This window comes from Mustelus asterias, chromosome 12 (genome assembly GCF_964213995.1).
Source record: "Mustelus asterias chromosome 12, sMusAst1.hap1.1, whole genome shotgun sequence".
In the NCBI taxonomy this organism is placed as follows: domain Eukaryota; kingdom Metazoa; phylum Chordata; class Chondrichthyes; order Carcharhiniformes; family Triakidae; genus Mustelus; species Mustelus asterias.
Genome location: NC_135812.1, coordinates 32,394,855 through 32,412,415, shown reverse-complemented (window position 1 = coordinate 32,412,415; position 17,561 = coordinate 32,394,855). Strand labels below are relative to the sequence as shown.

Genomic DNA, 17,561 nt, shown 5'->3' with positions numbered 1-17,561 from the left:
GGATTTTACACTGTGCCGGCGTGTAATGAGCACCCTGACTTTGAACGTTGGGATTTCCATTTGAATATATTTAAATATAATTATCAGGCCTTGGGGAGGTGATAGCCTAATGGTATTATCGCTAGAATATTACTCCAGGAGCTCAGCTAATGTTCTGGGGACCCGGGTTCTCAAATCCCGCCGGGCAGATGGTGGAATTTGAATTCAATAAAAATTATCCGGAATTAAGAATCTACTGATGACCATAAAAGCATTGTCAATTGTCAGAAAATCCCATCTGGTTCACTAATGTCTTTTAGGGAAGGAAATCTGCCGTCCTTACCTGGTCTGGCCTACATGTGACTCCAAAGCCACAGCAATGTGGTTAACTCTCAACCGTCCTCCAAGGGCAACTAGGGATGGGCAATAAATGCTGGCCAGCCAGTGACGCCCATGTCCCATGAATGAATAAAAAAGAGGCCTGTACACCTGATTGCGACGCCCCAGTTATATCGCCCATTCCCCCATTGGCATGAGGGTATGCTGACGTGAATCATGATTGGTGCCCTTTGACATGCACCTGGTGAGCAGAACCCACCAGAGGTGCACAGGTGAGTACAGTCCCCGGGGAAGAGGGCCATGGTCGGGCATCACCGTGGCACGGGGGGGGGTGGTTGCGGGGGGTGTTTGTTGTGTAGGATGTGGGGTGGGAGAGGTTCCATGGGGGGGTGGGGGGTGTCATTGAATTCTACTTTTATCTTTACAGGATTAATTGGAGTCCACCTCATCAGTGCAATGTCGTGGAACTCGCCCCCCTGAGTGGCTAAAAACACAGCAGAGGAAACCATCAATTGGGCCAATTGCTAACACACCATTCTCCTGCCCACTGCACCACGCTGCAAAATAATGAGAAAAGAAGTGAGGTGGTGGCAGCTTCAATCGAGGCATTTAAGAGGGCATTGGGTGATTATTTTATTAGAAATGGTGTGCAGAGGTACAGGGGGCAGGGCAGGGGAATGACACTAAATCACAATGTTCATTTCATAGAATCATAGAAACCCTACAGTGCAGAAAGAGGCCATTTGGCCCATCGAGTCTGCACCGACCACAATCCCACCCAGGCCCTATCCTCTTATCCCTATATATTTACCCGCTAATCCCTCTAACCTACGCATCACAGGACACTAAGGGGCAATTTTAGCATGGCCAATCAACCTAACCTGCACATCTTTGGACTGTGGGAGGAAACCGGAGCACCCGGAGGAAACCCACGCGGGGGACATGAGGAGAATGTGTAAACTCCACACAGACAGTGACCCAAGCCGGGAATCGAACCCAGGTTCCTGGAGCTGTGAAGCAGCAGTGCTAACCACTGTGCTACCATGCCGCCCAAATTTGGACAGCTGATGCTGGCACGCTGGGCCGAATGGCCTCCTTCTGCACGGTAACAATTCTGTGAAAGGGGACACTGGAGGCTGCTCAAAAAAACCCTTGTCAATGTTAAGTGCTACTGCCAGCCTGGACTCTTTGCTCTTGGCTTTGCTTCCTGCCCAGGGGTCTGGAGTTGCCCAGGCTCAATCAGCAAGTTGCATTAAGATGCCCATTTGGTACCAACGTGTTGCTGCTACCATTAAAATGAGACTTGGTGCTGGATTTGGCTCGGACAGGCACCGAGTAACGTAGAAACTAGATGGACTGGATAAACATTCTTACCAATATAAACTAAAACAACTCTATTTACAAGATCAATGAACAGCTAAAACAGTAAGCGAGCTGTATTTTTCCCTATTTCAGTTGACTTGTGTAAATATCTCGCTTCCTTTCTAAACTAGGTACCTAAAGCTGAAGACCTGGCCGAGCTTCACCTGGCCAAGTTGTTTTGGCATTTTAAAACACAGAGAAGACCATTGCCTGCTGGCTACAAAATTCACACATGCCCCTGCTTTGTTCTTGAGAAATACTGAGTTGAATCTGTACAGAAGAAAGTTTCTGCCCTCCAGCTATCAACCACAGAGGACCCTGTCCATTTTTCAAAGGTCTCAGAAATGACTGAGAATCAAAGTCTACCCCCAGGTATCCTACAGTGTTTGCTTAGGGGGCTCCCAGAAGCCTATATGTTATGCTGTATGAACTGAATAGAAAATAATATTATAAACGGCAACGGGTACTTCTATAGGAAAACAGGTTACATTTTTAAAATTCTCTCATGGGATGTGGGTCTCACTGGCTGGTCAGCATTTGTGACCCAATGACAATAGGATAACATATTTGAGATTGAAAATAATACACCTTCCCCATCCCCTCCCCAGGATAATTAGTCGCTGAAATTTCTTGCTGACAAGGACACTTTGTTAAGTCTTTAGGATCAGGAATTAACCCATCGCCTGCTATTTTTGATTATGCAAGTTAAAATCCAGCACAGAACCAATAAAAACATAATGCTTAACATGAAAACAACATAAGCTGTGTTCAGTTAATATTTCATTATCACACATATAGGGGGGATCTTACCAAAGAATGGCAGTGTTGTGTCCAGCAAGAAAACGGGCATGTTTATCTCCAGCGAAACACGTTGGCTTTCTCTCCAGATCTTACCGCACTCTGCCTAAAAAAATCAAGGGAGCGAGTTTCACGCCGTCATGCAAGGGGAAGTGTCTCAACACTCCGGCAAAACCCGGCTGCACTGAGATCGCGGCACCGTCTTTAAAGGGCGCCCCAGTCAGAACAGAAATAAAGCATCCTCCCAGCCCACCATGGAGGTCTCAGGGGCTCCGCTCCCCACCCCCAATTGGCATTTCTCTCACTTCTACCCCCCCACACCTACTGTCCCTATCATGGGCCTCTTCCACCCCTCTTCCAATCATCGACTGCTTCCATCCCATCTCCCCAATGCCCCACAACTTCCACAGTCGGAGCCGGCACAAACTACCACCACCACCCCCAACGGGCATCCCCTGCTCCTCTATCTGCTCCTGACCCACAACCAAATCTGAATAAACTCCACCCACCGCTGTGAGGCTCCAAATGGGGCCTGCCCCATGGCAAGGTTGGCACTGCCATGTTGGCACTGCCAGATTGGCATGAGCATGGTGCCAACCTGTGCCAAGGGGAAGTGCCAGGGAGCATTGCCATACCATTGCCTGGCTATGTCCCTCTCCCCTAGGGGCTATACTCACCTTTGCACCACCCCCGCAGGGGAGACCCTCACAACAGGTTCACGTCTAGGTGAGTTTGTTATAAATAGTGGTGGTGTGATGTCACATCAGCGCCCGCTCAATATCCAGTGAAGAGGGGGGGGGGGGGGGGGGGTGGGGAGGTGAGGGGGGTGCGGGGAGGGAGGTCCTGGAGAGAGTACTTGCTAATGACAAGCTAATGTATTAAAATGAGCTTCCTGGGGTCCTGCGACATGTTTCACGCTACTCCACCAGTGAGGGGCCAGGGAGATTAGAACTCGGAAACTCGCCGGCGTGATTTGCGCTTTCTGATTTTGACTGTACTGCCATTCCCCTAGACGGAGAGTGCGGGATCAAAATCACCCCCACATCCATCATCATGAAGTGCTTTGAAAGGTTAGTCGTGACACGAATCAATTCCACCCTCCCAAATGCCTGGATCCACTGCAGTTTGCCTACCGCCGCAACAGGTCCACAGCAGACACCATCTCCCGGGTCCTGCACTCAACCCTGGAACACCTGGATAACAAAGACGCCTATGTCAGACTCCTATTTATTGACTACACCTCAGCCTTCAACACCATTATTCCCACGAAACTCATCTCCAAACTCCGTGGCCTGGGCCTCGGCTCCTCCCTCTGTGATTGGATCCTGAACTTCTTAACCCACAGACCACAATCAGTAAGGATAGGCAACAACACCTCCTCCATGATCATCCTCAACACCGGTGCCCCATAAGGCTGTGTTCTCAGCCCCCTACTATACTCCTTATACACCTATGACTGTGTGGCCAAATACCCTTCCAACTTGACTTTCAGGTTTGCTGACAACACCATCGTGGGTCGGATCTCAAACAATGATGAGACAGAGTACAAGAATGAGATAGAGAATCTGGTGAACTGGTGCAGCAATAATAATCTCTCCCTCAATAGGCCTATAGTGTGTTAGCTTTTATTAACAGGGGGTTGGAGTTTAAGAGCCGTGGGGTTATGCTGCAACTGTACAGGACCTTGGTGAGACCACATTTGGAATATTGTGTGCAGTTCTGGTCACCTCACTATAAGAAGGATGTGGAAGCGCTGGAAAGAGTGCAGAGGAGATTTACCAGGATGTTGCCTGGTTTGGAGGGTAGGTCTTATGAGGAAAGGTTGAGGGAGCTAGGGCTGTTCTCTCTGGAGCGGAGGAGGCTGAGGGGAGACTTAATAGAGGTTTATAAAATGATGAAGGGGATAGATAGAGTGAACGTTCAAATACTATTTCCTCGGGTGGATGGAGCTATTACAAGGGGGCATAACTATAGGGTTCATGGTGGGAGATATAGGAAGGATATCAGAGGTAGGTTCTTTACACAGAGAGTGGTTGGGGTGTGGAATGGACTGCCTGCAGTGATAGTGGAGTCAAACACTTTACGAACATTTAAGCGGTTATTGGATAGGCACATGGAGCACACCAGGATGATAGGGAGTGGGATAGCTTGATCTTGGTTTCAGATAAAGCTCGGCACAACATCGTGGGCCGAAGGGCCTGTTCTGTGCTGTACTGTTCTATGTTCTATGTTCTATGTTCTAATACCAACATAACGAAGAAGATTGTCATCGACTTCAGGATGCGTAGTGGAGAACATGCCCCTGTCGACAGGGACGAAGTGGAAATGGTCGAAAGCTTCAAGTTTCTAAGTGTGCAGATCACCAACAAACTGGCCTGGTCCCCCCATGCCGACACTATAGTTAAGAAAGCCCACCATACCTCTACTTTCTCAGAAGACTAAGGAAATTTGGCATGTCAGCTACGACTCTGAACAACTTTTACAGATGCACCATAGAAAGCATTCTTTCTGGTTGTATCACAGCTTGGTATGGCTCCTGCTCTGCCCAAGACTGCAAGAAACTACAAAAGGTCGTGAATGTAGCCCAATCCATCACGCAAACCAGCCTCCCATCCATTGACTCTGTCTACACTTCCTGCTGCCTCGGCAAAGCAGCCAGCATAATTAAGGACCCCACGCACCCCGGACATTCTCTCTTCCGTCTTCTTCCGTCAGGAAAAAGATACAAAAGTCTGAGGTCACGTACCAACCGGCTCAAGAACAGCTTTTTCCCTGCTGCTGTCAGACTTTTGAATGGACCTACCTTATATTAAGTTGATCTTTCTCTACACCCTAGCAATGACTGTGACATTACATTCCGCACTCTCTCCTTTCCTTCTCTATGAATGGTATGTTTTGTCTGTATAGCGCGCAAGAAACAATAATTTTCACTGTATGTTAATACATGTGACAATAATAAATCAAATCAAAATCAAATCAAAACAATCACTTTGAGAACTTGACAGTCGATCTCTGTAGTGTGCACAAGTTGGCATTAGAGGGCAGCATTGGAGCATTTTACACTGAGGTAACAAAACTTCTGACCTCCACAAAGCCTTATGCAGATAGATACATTCCTAACCTCGAGAATTACATCTTGTTAGCCGATAAATAAGTTACATTTTTGGCTGTGAAAGTACAACATGTTGAGATGGGTTACTGCTGCGTCATTGACTTTTTAAACCTGCATGATCATTTTAAAATACCCAAGTTGGGTGCTGCAGATTTTCCCCTCGAACAGCATTTTCTGAGTTCGGACAAAAATGGTCTCAACTCAAAGATTGCTGGAAAGTGAGGCGTTTGAGGATAGAGATGCAAGAATTAAGCCCACAGCCCCTAAGCATTATTCTGTAGCAGATGCCGCTGCATCTTTAATTGATCTGATGCTATTAGGGTTTAGGGCACTCGGGTGGGGCGGGGGGGTCGGTGGGGATCGTGAGGGTGAAATTCAGCTTTAGTGCAGCAAGATCAGCCATCCATTTTACAAATCACCATTGGCTTATCTAGAAAGGAAGACTGACTACACCATCCATTACAAATATTTGTTCAAATGGCATTTTCCACTACTGACCTCCCCTTGGTGTACTCATAACAATAACTTGTAATTCTATAGTATTCCTCAAGCACATATGGAATTATATATATCCTCTCAAACATGAATTCTGATTTCCCTATGATCCTTTATCGCATGGGCATTTGCAAGCAATTATCCTCACAAAATTGAGAGAAATTAGATATAGCTCTTGGGGCTAAAAGGGTCAAGGCGGGGAGGGGAGGAAGGGGGGGAATCAGGATATTGAATTCGATGATCAGCCATGATCAAGGTGAATGGCGGAGCAGGCTCGAAGGGCTGAATGGCCTACTCCTGCTTCTAGTTTCTATGAGAGACAGTCGAGTCTCTGAATGGACTGTCTGTTTTTGCAGCCGTTAACAGCATGAAGTAGCAGTCGACCAAATATATCATCAGCACTGCCCCTGAACTCTACCACTTCAGCTGGGACACAGGAGAGCAGCCATTGCCCAGCACTGAAAGTGGGTGATCTTTCGATCCTGTATTCCATTCAGCTCTATACATCAGAGTCCTCTTCTGTGTCCTGGATAATATTTATTCCTCAACTGGAATAATCTATCATTAGGCAAGCTATCCAGCCCTTGACTTATTTTATACACCTCTCTCAGATCACCTCTAAGCCTACACTACTCTGAAATAAATAGACCCACGTCCTAGAGCCTGGGTAACTGAGGGTCTACATCTAGGAATCATCCTTGTAGCTTTCATCTGAACATTTTCAAAGCTACCATATCATGCACCATGTTAGGGAATCGAAACTTGACCCACTGCTCCAGGTATGGTCTGACCAATGACCTGTATAGAGTAGTTCCCTTTGTTTCCAATGTTGCAACAGCGATTACCTTTGAACAGTATTTCAGTGGCTTTAAGTATTTTGGGTAATCTGAGGTTGTGTAAGGCCCGATATGGATGCAAATTCTTTCTTCATAATCTTAATAGTTTTTCTGTGTGAGATAAATAAATCAATGCTAGTTGGGCCAGCAGTGAACTGAGAAACCTTAATAAATTTACATTGTTGGATTAATATAACCATAGAATCCCTACTGTACAGAAAGAGGCCATTTGACCCATTGAGTCTGCAGCGATTCTCCGAAAGAGCATCTTACCTAGACCCACCCCCGCCCCCCACCCTATCCCCATAACCCCACACATTTACTATGGCTAATCCACTCAATCTACACATCTTTGAACACTAAGGGGTAATTCAGCATGGCCAATCCACCTAACCCGCACATCTTTGGACTGTGAGAGGAAACTGGAGCACCCGAGGGAAACCCACGCAGACACGGGGAGAACGTGCAAATTCCACATTGTCACCCAAGGCTGGAATCGAATCCTGGTGCTGTGACGCAGCAGTGTTAGCCACTGAGCCACAAATTAAATCAATGTTGGGAAAGTTTGTCCAATGTCCCATGTGTTGAGGTATAACCTTAAATGTGGGCTGTATTCAGTGCACAATTTTCAGGTAGCTTACAATTTTTTCAGAGTCAGAAGTATCACAAGTCTCTGGAAAGTTTCTAATTTAATGAGTATGCGTAGAATGCTTCCCTTGAATGAACTTACCAATATGAAACAATTTGTGGAATTCACACCTCCTATTGTTTGTGGACTTTTTCTACAACACAAAATCTAAGAACTTCAAGACCCATTTTTTCTTGCTTGATGCTTGACAGAAGAGAGCTGCAGAAACTAGTTCATCAAAAGTAAATGTGAAGGGCCACAATTCATCATCATTGTGTAGCAATGGCCCTGAACTGCAAATCATTCTGGGTGGACTATAGAAATGTTGATCATGTGATCACCTGATCAAAACTGTTTTCAGATATTGAATCTTATTACCCTAAGAATGAGGGAAAAACTAGTCAGTCTGCAAGCCACATGGAAAGGAACATCAGCAACAAAGGCAACAACGCCTATGCCTTAAAACTGGAGACTACAACATTGTAAGGTCTCCCAGTCAGCTCCTTTTCAAGTGCGCCAGTATGGAAACCTGACCTTCTGGAAAGGGTAACTAACTTTGTGACATGCCTAAAATCCATCTCCTTGAGGGAATCCTGCAACAATCTCAATTTACGATTTTGACTATTGAATCCGTCTACACTACCCTTCAGGAATGAAAAAAATTTCTTCACCAGGCCTGCATGGCGTGCTTTTTTCCTAAGATGGGAATTAAGAACTATTCTTTTGTTTACGATTTGTAAAAATGCACTATGCTCTTTAGCTACTTTTTCTGTGTGTATCTCTGTGTGTGTGTGTGTATATATAATATATATGAATGCCAAGTAAGTGCTACAGCATTGGCATTCGGGATGAATGTGTGAATAAATAATCCCCTTAATTTCAAGCCACAGTAGCTTGCTGCTGGTTATTCAAATTGACCACAGACTCAGGGGTTAAGAAATATACATATCTTCCTCTTATAAACACACTGATTATGGACAGTAAGGGAATAGAATTGGGGTTTCAGTTCTCTGTAATACCTGCCCGCAGCTGTGCTGGTTGGGTGCATTGGCCTCGCTAAATTCTCCCTCGGTGTACCCGAACAGGCGCCGGAGTGTGGCAACTGGGGAATTTTCACAGTAACTTCAATGCAGTGTTAATGTAAGCCGACCTATAGACCAGGGTTAATTACGGTGCAAAAAAGTTAGAAACAAAAGTCAAAGTTACATTCCTGTGCTTTTATGAAGTTTTCAGCAACTATTCTATTTCAGGTATAAAAGAACAATAATATAAAGCACACAATTGCTATTGATCTTGTATGCTTCAAAGGCATTGCCTCAGTGTTAACCCTTTCAGAAAAGTGAAAACAGCAGACAATGTAATGACAGGTGACTGTATTCATTGCTTGTATGCTGATATCACCAGAACCCATTGAGGTCTTGCAGCTCAGCAGGTTGCACCCCTGCAAAACTCCAGCCCAGGAGTTGATGGCCATGGAAGGAGTGTTATGATGCAGTTCAACAGGTTGGTAATCAGAATCAGCCTGCTATACTGTGTAACTGAGTTCAGGGAGAGGTGCCTGCAAGCCCATTAAGTTTACACAATTAGGTGTTAAGACAGAAAGGAAGGTGAGGTCAGCTGGGAGGAGGCTCATGTGGCACATGAACACCAATGTGCAATGTTGAGCTGAATGGCCTGTTTCTGTGCTGTAAACTCTATGTAACTGTATATCTCTAGATGTAATTTGTGAGATCAGAATATATTATTATCCATTCATGATTCCATGGCACAATTCCTCCATAACATGGGGGTTGTGTGCTACAATGCAAATTGCAAATTGTAACTTTGAAAAGTAGACACTGGCTGAAGATTCCAGCAGCAGGTTGGAGAAACAGTAGGTAAGACAGCAAGTACTTGGCAGAGAAAGTTGGCTTTCTCCTTTCTCCAGAAGGTGCTCACTGTTTCTGGATTAACTTTCCAACACTGTTGGCTCCAGGATCCCTTGACGTAAATTCCCAGTATTCATTTGTGATCTTGGATACTTAATATTGACTGGCAATTCCACTGAAAGGACATCTGTGCCAAAGCTGTGCACCCCCCCCCCCCCCCGCCCCCCCACCATCCCCCCATTTTCAACCAACATCCACACTTTCTATTCAGCACTTAATGACTTAAGGTGGTAACACTGAGCTGATGTTCCCCTCTCTAACCCTGGGGCATAGAGGTCAATTATAGATCCCCAACATTATATCTCTTGTTGAGATGAGCTGAATCAGTAACACTTTGAGATTAAAGCAAAATATTGCAGATGCTGGAATCTGAAACAAAAGCAGGAAATGCTGGAAAATCTCAGTAGGTCTGACTGCATCTGTGGAGAGAGAACAAACGTTTCGAGTCTGGGTCATTCAGACTCAAAACGTTGGCTCTATTATCTCTCCACAGATGTTATTGGACCAGGTTTGAGATTAAATCTACTTAGTGCAGCCCAGGGTAGCATATTTGCCTATCTTGCCCATCTGAAATATGTTAACATTGAGGTAATGCCATTGAAGCACAGGAGGGCAATAGCAATTGCGCGCTTTATATTATTGCTCCTATATATTTCAAATAGCTAAGAGAAGATCCTCTAATGGTTTCCATGTCTAATGATATTCCCTGTTTATGTTCTCAGATATGGCATCGACACAACAGTGGGGAAAAGTTTAATAGCTCCTGAAGACTGATGCAGGAATCATGATGCATGATTTTTGTTCTTTCTTCCGATGCAAGCAGCACAAAACTTTGTGCTCCCTGTTAATTTAAATGCTAAGTTCTGTGCAGTCCAGCACTTTGAGTGGCTGCACAACTCAGCCGGGGACCCACTTTATATGAGGTTAGTGCCACTTAACAGCAGCCTGCACCATTTAAAATCAGCCTGCACTTAAAAGGGAAAGTACAGCAGGTGCTGGGTATCGTTGAAGGATACAAAACATTGACTAATGGCACAGTAGGCTAGACAACATGTTCCAAAAGGCCTTGGTGTAGGAGGTGGATGGGAAGGAAGACATCCTCTACCCATAGGGAGTCAGAAAACCCTTCAGACAAACTTTGAGAAGGTAGTGGGAGCAGAGAGACATCACTGTCAATACAAGAAGTGCAACCCTGAGAATACAGTGCCACAAGCGGTTTAATGACCTCACATCACTGGTCAAGGTCAGAGAATTCATCTTCATATGCCACAGCTTTACAGTTGAAGTAACAACCTCATAGGCTGTTCAATTCATCCCTGCTCCCTTTGCTCACCTACCAACAATCTCCATCAATCACAACTCATACCTCACATTTGTAGCTCCACCTCACCACTGTACACATACATCTCACAGCTTGCACACACTACCAGCTCACTGGCACACTCCCTCTGTGCTGGTGCCTAACTGGGGGACAGCAGCACCTAGGGAATGGTGGCTATCTCCATGTGGGCTTGTGGACCTAGCCATGATTCAGTACCAGAGGGCGATGGCCTCAGCTTCCATTGCAACACAAGCAGAATGCACTCAAGAAGTCACCCAACATCTGGGTGCCACACTGGAAGCTCAGGTTGAAGTCAGCCAAGCGTAACTTGTTGCCATGTAAACTCCGGCCGATGCCATTATAGCAGCAGCTACCAAAGCACAAAGAGGCTTGCAAAATGTCACAGCAGTTCAACAATCTGTCCCCCTGCATGTGGCTAGGAATAATAAGACATTGGTCGGAAGGAGTGGTAGTGGCACACTGGAACAAAAACCTGGTATCCTCGCTCAGGAAAACACCAGTTATTTTTCAATGCTGTGGCTCTGACAATGCCCTTGCTGCTGCCTGTCAGCCAACCAGCCCAGACCGCTGTTGCCACGCTGAGATGAAGCAATCTGAAGTTTGGCCTTGCAGGGCCAGAGCTCACTGAGGCCATTCTGAAGGCCATGTGCCCACCTGCCTTGCTGCAGTCACTGGATTAACACTGGGTTCACTCTGGGTTAACAATGGGTTAACACTGGGATGGATTGGGTTAACACAGGGATAACACTGGGATAACAGTGGGTTAACACCGGGATTGCATTGGGTTAACACTGGGTTGACATTGGGTCAACACTGGGAGTTAACACTGAGTTAACACTTGGATAACATTAGGTTAACATTAGATTAACATTGGCTTAACATTGGGATAGCATTGGGTTAACACTGAGATGACACTATGTAGCACTGGGACAGACAAAGGAACATGGAAAACAGGCAATTCTCTCTGACAGAAAAAGGAAAAAGATGATTAGTTAACCTTTATATGAAATATTGGATGGTTTTATTTATACATTTGCTTTGGAACGTTTAATTTGTGGTGGTTTTATTTCAATATTGTGGCCAATATACATCATGAGGTTCAGAGCAGAGAAATTGAGAGTTGTGGAATTGTTATTAGGGAAAAATACTGTGGATGCTGGAATCTGAAGCAAAAACAGAAAATGCTGGAAAATCTCAGCAGTTCTCACAGCATCTGTGGAAAGGGAATAGAGCTACTGTTTTGAGTTTGTTAAACAGACTCGAAACGTTGGCTCTATTCTCTTTCCACAGATGCTGTCAGACCTACTGAGATTTTCCAGCATTTTCTGTTTTTGTGTGCAATTGTTTTGTTGGATGGGGAATTGGGGCTGTGAGTTCTGGTACTGTAGTTGGATCATGGACAGCCCAGCTAGAAAGAAGATGTATTGGTAAACTCCTCCCTTGCTGCTCCTCCTTCACTCTCAGTCCTAAATGGGTTGCTCTTTCCCTGATGACAAGGGCTGCCCTCAAGACGACAAACTTGTGCAACATGCACTGGAGCAGGAGGAACATTAACACGTGCTCTGTCAAGCACTGCAGGGCTGCACCAGAGTACTCCGGGCAGCAGAACCGTTGTTAAAGCACCCTATCACATTTCTTGTGGCAGCCTGGCTTTTGTTGCACGTGTACTTGGGGGTTGCACACTGGAAGCATGAACTACATGGTCAGTAGTTAGCCCATGCCACCCATTAGTCACACTCTGGCTTGTTGTTGCTCGCATGCAGATGGTAGAGAGACAGCTGCAGAATGAAGGCACCATGACTGTTACCAAGATTCCAACATCCACCTGCATGATATTCTGAGGATGGTCACAAACCAGCTGGACGTTGAGGGAAGGGAATCTCTTTTGGCTGTGGTACACCTCAATGTTCACCTATGCTACATGCAAAGAGTCATGTATCCAATCAATGACACACTGTACTACCGGAAGCCTTCAGTCCTCGAAAAGTCATGTGCTTGGTTTGCCTAATGTTCTCTGTCCTGAGAAAATTAATAATATTCAGCTTGCTTTGCACACTGAGCCTCAGTGACTTCCCTTGTGTAACAGTGGATGTGAAGATGTTGTAAATATCTTGAGGAAGGAACCAGATGAATAAAGATTCACAGCATTGGCCACTTTCACAGGCAATGATGTCCTCATCACGCTCTGTAGCTGCAGCAGGCAATTTCAGTAAAGATGACCTCACTGAGGTCAAGGCAGGAGGATTGCTCTTGAATAATCCTGGATGGATATGGCTGTTGCTGAGAGATCTTCTCCATCTCCTCCTTCTCCCTCTTCCAGCAGATTGCTTCACCTCTGTTCATTCTCCCTGTCATGCAGTAGGCCAAAGGAGATGCATCCTATTGCACCCATGTCCAAATCTCTTAACATCAGGACCAAGGCCTTGAGAACCAGACTCCAGCAACTTGAAACAGATGTACAAATTTCCAAATGCTTCAACACCACATGCAAGTGTCAGCACAATGGCTGTTAAAAATGAACCCTTCCCCTCCATTTTGTAATTCTTGTGTTTAAAGACTTGAGATCATCATTTTGAAAATGAACTATGCAAATTGCTAAAGCCATTTCACTTCCTGCCTCACATTCATTTAACTGTTAACTAGTTCATTAAGTGAACAGTATCGTTGTTATGCAGCACAGTAACTGAAAGCTTTGGGTGTGTGCGGCTACTCATTTATTTTCAGTTCTACATCTGGGAACTGGCAGCTTTTAAACAGCATGAGCTCCGGTTCCAGCAGAACCTCCCGCAGCCACACATTTACAAAAAGCCCAAATGACTATCCGTGCCAACTAATCCACCAGCTTTTCAGAGGATCGTTTTATTGCTGAAATACCCTCGACCTACAGCGCACATGAAGAAAAGGCTGCACATATCGTGAAGAAAACTTAAATTTCCCTTGTGTTAAGTGCCAATCATAAAGGCCCTTACTGGGCTCATATGATGCTGTGTACTTGACTCATGTGTACAGAGAGTTAAGGGCAGCTTGGATTTCTTCTTCCACAGAGTTTTCAAGGGACGGCACTGGAAAGCGGGGGTTTGTCCTGTTCCATGGAGAAAGCCTTATTAGGACCACTCCAGTCTTAGGGACAAATGTGCACCACTGGGTGGAATTTTCCATTGCACTAGAGTCCCCGTAACAACCCTTCCCCACTTCATATAAATGTCGGGGGTAAACCCGCCTCCCTCCGGTGGGCACTCCCAGAACAAGTTAATGGTCGATATATCATTAATTGGCTGGAATCGGGCCTTCCGTTCCCATCTCGGGAGCAAGTCCCGCCTCCTGGAGTTTCTGGCCAATCAAGCGGTTGTAAATTCTCTGGTGCTGGCAGCGCCACTGGGAGCAGTGGCCACCGATGGGACTGCAGCCAGTCCCTAACGGCGATTGGTGCTGGAGCCAGACATTGACCTAGGTGGGAGGAGGGGCACTATTGCTGGGGCCAGGCTCGCAATCACTGATGAGGGCGACAAGGAGGATGATTGGTGGGATCGAACCCTGCCCCTCTCTTACCCATCACCAACCTGAGCAGTAAAAGCTGTCAGGTTTCCCACTAAGTGCAGACTGCGACAGGAAAACTTAATTGGGCACTTCAAGGCCTCATGGGTGGATGAGCTGCCCAACACCACTCCATCGCATGTAACATTGCAGCAGGGGTGACAGGAATGGGATCCATGGCACTCTGCCAACTTTTACATCCTTTGCCTGCCCACCCAGCTGGAAAGAGTACATTACAGCTCAGTAACTTCCTCAGAATTCACCGGCTTCACTGGAGCAACAGCTTGCCTGGTCAATACACCAACAACTACTTAGCTATCTGAAAAACTGGGAATGTCTCAGTACAAGAATTCTGGTTCCAAATTCTCATTACTGGCACACTAATCTCACATAACCTTATGACTCCTTTCTGTAAAGTATCCTCTATGAATGTATCATGTGCATAAGTAGAAGGGCGCCAATGAGATAAACATATTATCAACATTAAGTTAGGGTGTAAATATGAGAAATTTATTAATGAAAAGTAGTGGTCCAAGTTTGTTGTCGCAGTACTTTCCCTTGGTGACAATTAATGGTGAGAGCCAGTGTCAGTGCTTCCTCCAGTTATTACTGTCATAAGATGAAGCAATGAGAAAGCAGCTGGTGACTGGGAATGGCTATTTCTTCGCAGGCTCAGAAGGTGTTCCTGCAAGTATAGGCACTGTTATTGCCGTTGTGGTAGCTGCTGTGAGCCAGCCATCCTACTGACTCCTCACAAACCCATTGCGTGGAGCAACTAGGTGGCATGGAAGATGAGTCAACGTGACAGATTCTTTGCTCTGCCAAGCTACAGCTGCTGAGCACAATGAATCCAGTAACATTCATTTGAAGCTTCTGAGAGAATCCACAGCTCCACTGAGAACCTCCGTGAAGGTGTGGGGCAAGGGGTGGGGATGGGGCAGTAGGTTCCCTATTGATTCTCCCGGATGTCTATGTAATTCCAAGCTGCAGTAAAATATAAGTGTGGTGAAATTCTTCCACACTTGGTTGGCTGTCTTTGCCCACTCAGAATGAATTGGGAGAAAGATGGCTGAAATCACAGTTCCAGATGTATTCCAGACAAGAAAAAAATCTAGACTCCTTCTCTAAAAGTCCATTGTACATAACTGAGCAATTGAAGATGCCACAATGTGACAATATTGCTGAGTTATCATAGTGCCTTTCATGACTTCAGCATGTTTTCCAGCCAGTGAAGTAGTTTTGAAATAGAGCTATTTTTGTAATGTAAGAAACATGGCAGCTAGATAGCAGACAGCCAGCCCTCTTGCACAGTAATGACCAAATAATCTGTTTCAGTGACATTGCTTATTGGTCAGGGAGAACTCCCCAATCTCTTCTTCAAATCGTGCCCTGAGATCTTTAGTTTAACATCTCCTTTGATGGATGCACTTCAACAAGGCAGGAATCCCTCAGTACTGCGCTGAAGTGCCAGCTTGGGATGTGTGCACAGGTCTCTAGATTGCAGCCACAGTTTGCCTTTGGAAATGGAATCGTAAACTGTGCCCAGGTAACGCGCACCCGGTCGTCTCACTCGGAAGGAGGCATCACCTGCTTTGCTAATCAAGCTGTTAAGCTCACGGGAGCCTCAGCTAAGTTGTAATCATCTTGCTATCCCCATTTGTCAGAGGCTGACATTAATGATGAGGTGACTCTGATTGCAGTTTCTGCTTGGCTGCTTTAACTGTAATTGAGATACAACAAGTTAATTAAGTGTTCCATCACCCGGGAAAGAAATTTCTGAAATGTCTCGGAGCAGCTGAAAGGAGATAGTTGCAAGACTTGAATCATTCCTGAGCATACTCTGAAACCAGGTTAACACCACGGCGCCAACAGTTGGATTTGCATCATTCTTTGATTTGATTTGATTTATTATTGTCACATGTATTGGGATACAGTGAAAAGTATTGTTTCTTGCATGCTATACAAAGCATACCATTCATAGAGAAGGAAAGGAGAGGGTGCAGAATGTACTGTTATAAGTCATAGTTAGAGTATAGAGAAAGATCAATTTAATTCACGGGAAGTCCATTCAAAAGTCTGATGGCAGCAGGGAAGAAGCTGCTCTTGAGTCGGTTGGTACACGTCCTCAGACTTTTATATCTTTTTCCCGATGGAAGAAGGTGGAAGAGAGAATGTCCGGGGTGCTTGCGGTCCTTGATTATCAACACCATTGATAATTGCTTCATAATACGTTCCCACACCAAAACTATTCAGCAAACCGCAGTGGGGTGGTCACATGGATACTGGGATGATGCAGGTATGAGCGGAAGTTCTTCCCTGGGCGCAGTAGGCACACAGCATGTTTAAGAGCTGTTGACTATTATCAATAAACCTTTATGTTGTTAGTCCTTTGTCACTATTTATTGCAACTCAATACTTCCACTCAAAGCTTTTTGATTGATTTATTGTTGTCACATGTATTGGGTTACAGTGAAAAGTATTATTACAGTAGGGAAGAAGCTGTTCTTGAGTCAGTTGATACGTGTTCTCAGACCTTTGTATCTTTTTCCCGATGGAAGAAGGTTGAAGAGAGAATGTCCGGGATGCATGGGGGTCCTTGATTATGTTGGCTGCTTTTCCGAGGCAGCGGGAAGTGTAGACAGCATCAATGGATGGGAGGCTGGTTTACGTGATGGACTGGGCTTCGTTTACAACCCTTTGTAGTTTCTTGCCGCCTTGGTCAGAGCAGGAGCCATACCAAGCTATGATACATCCAGAAAGGATTTTTGGATTTAGATTTGACCTAAGAAAGCTGGGACTTGAAGAGATAAGTATCAGTATTAAATACATATCTCCCATTCTGTATAGCTATGTGGAAGCCACTTCTAGAAAATTTTATCCAAGAGCTCAATCAGAACTTGTGCATTCTTGCAAAGTACAAACACTGTTCAGAATGTTAAGAAATTCAGTCTGTGATAGTTTTGATAGTTTACATGTATAAGAAGTATCAAACTCACAGGAGCCCCAGACAACCAAAACATGAATCGATTAGCTTCCAGTCAGACAAGGATGAGAATAGCTGTTTTAGCGCTAAAGTCCTGAAACATTTCCTCAAACCTAAAATGCCCTAATTGGTTTTTAAATTCCACAAATGCTTGCAATGCACAAACTACATTAAACTAATTGCTGATATTCAAAGTGAGCATTAAACCAAACCAAATACATTATT

The 17,561-nt window shown here is 45.2% G+C and overlaps 1 protein-coding gene across 1 annotated transcript in view; it reads right to left on the bottom strand.

Moving 5' to 3' along the window:
- galnt17 (polypeptide N-acetylgalactosaminyltransferase 17) overlaps window positions 1-17,561 on the bottom strand; it is a 380,918-nt gene that overhangs the window by 9,381 nt on the left and 353,976 nt on the right. The gene's annotated exons all lie outside the window — the stretch shown is intronic.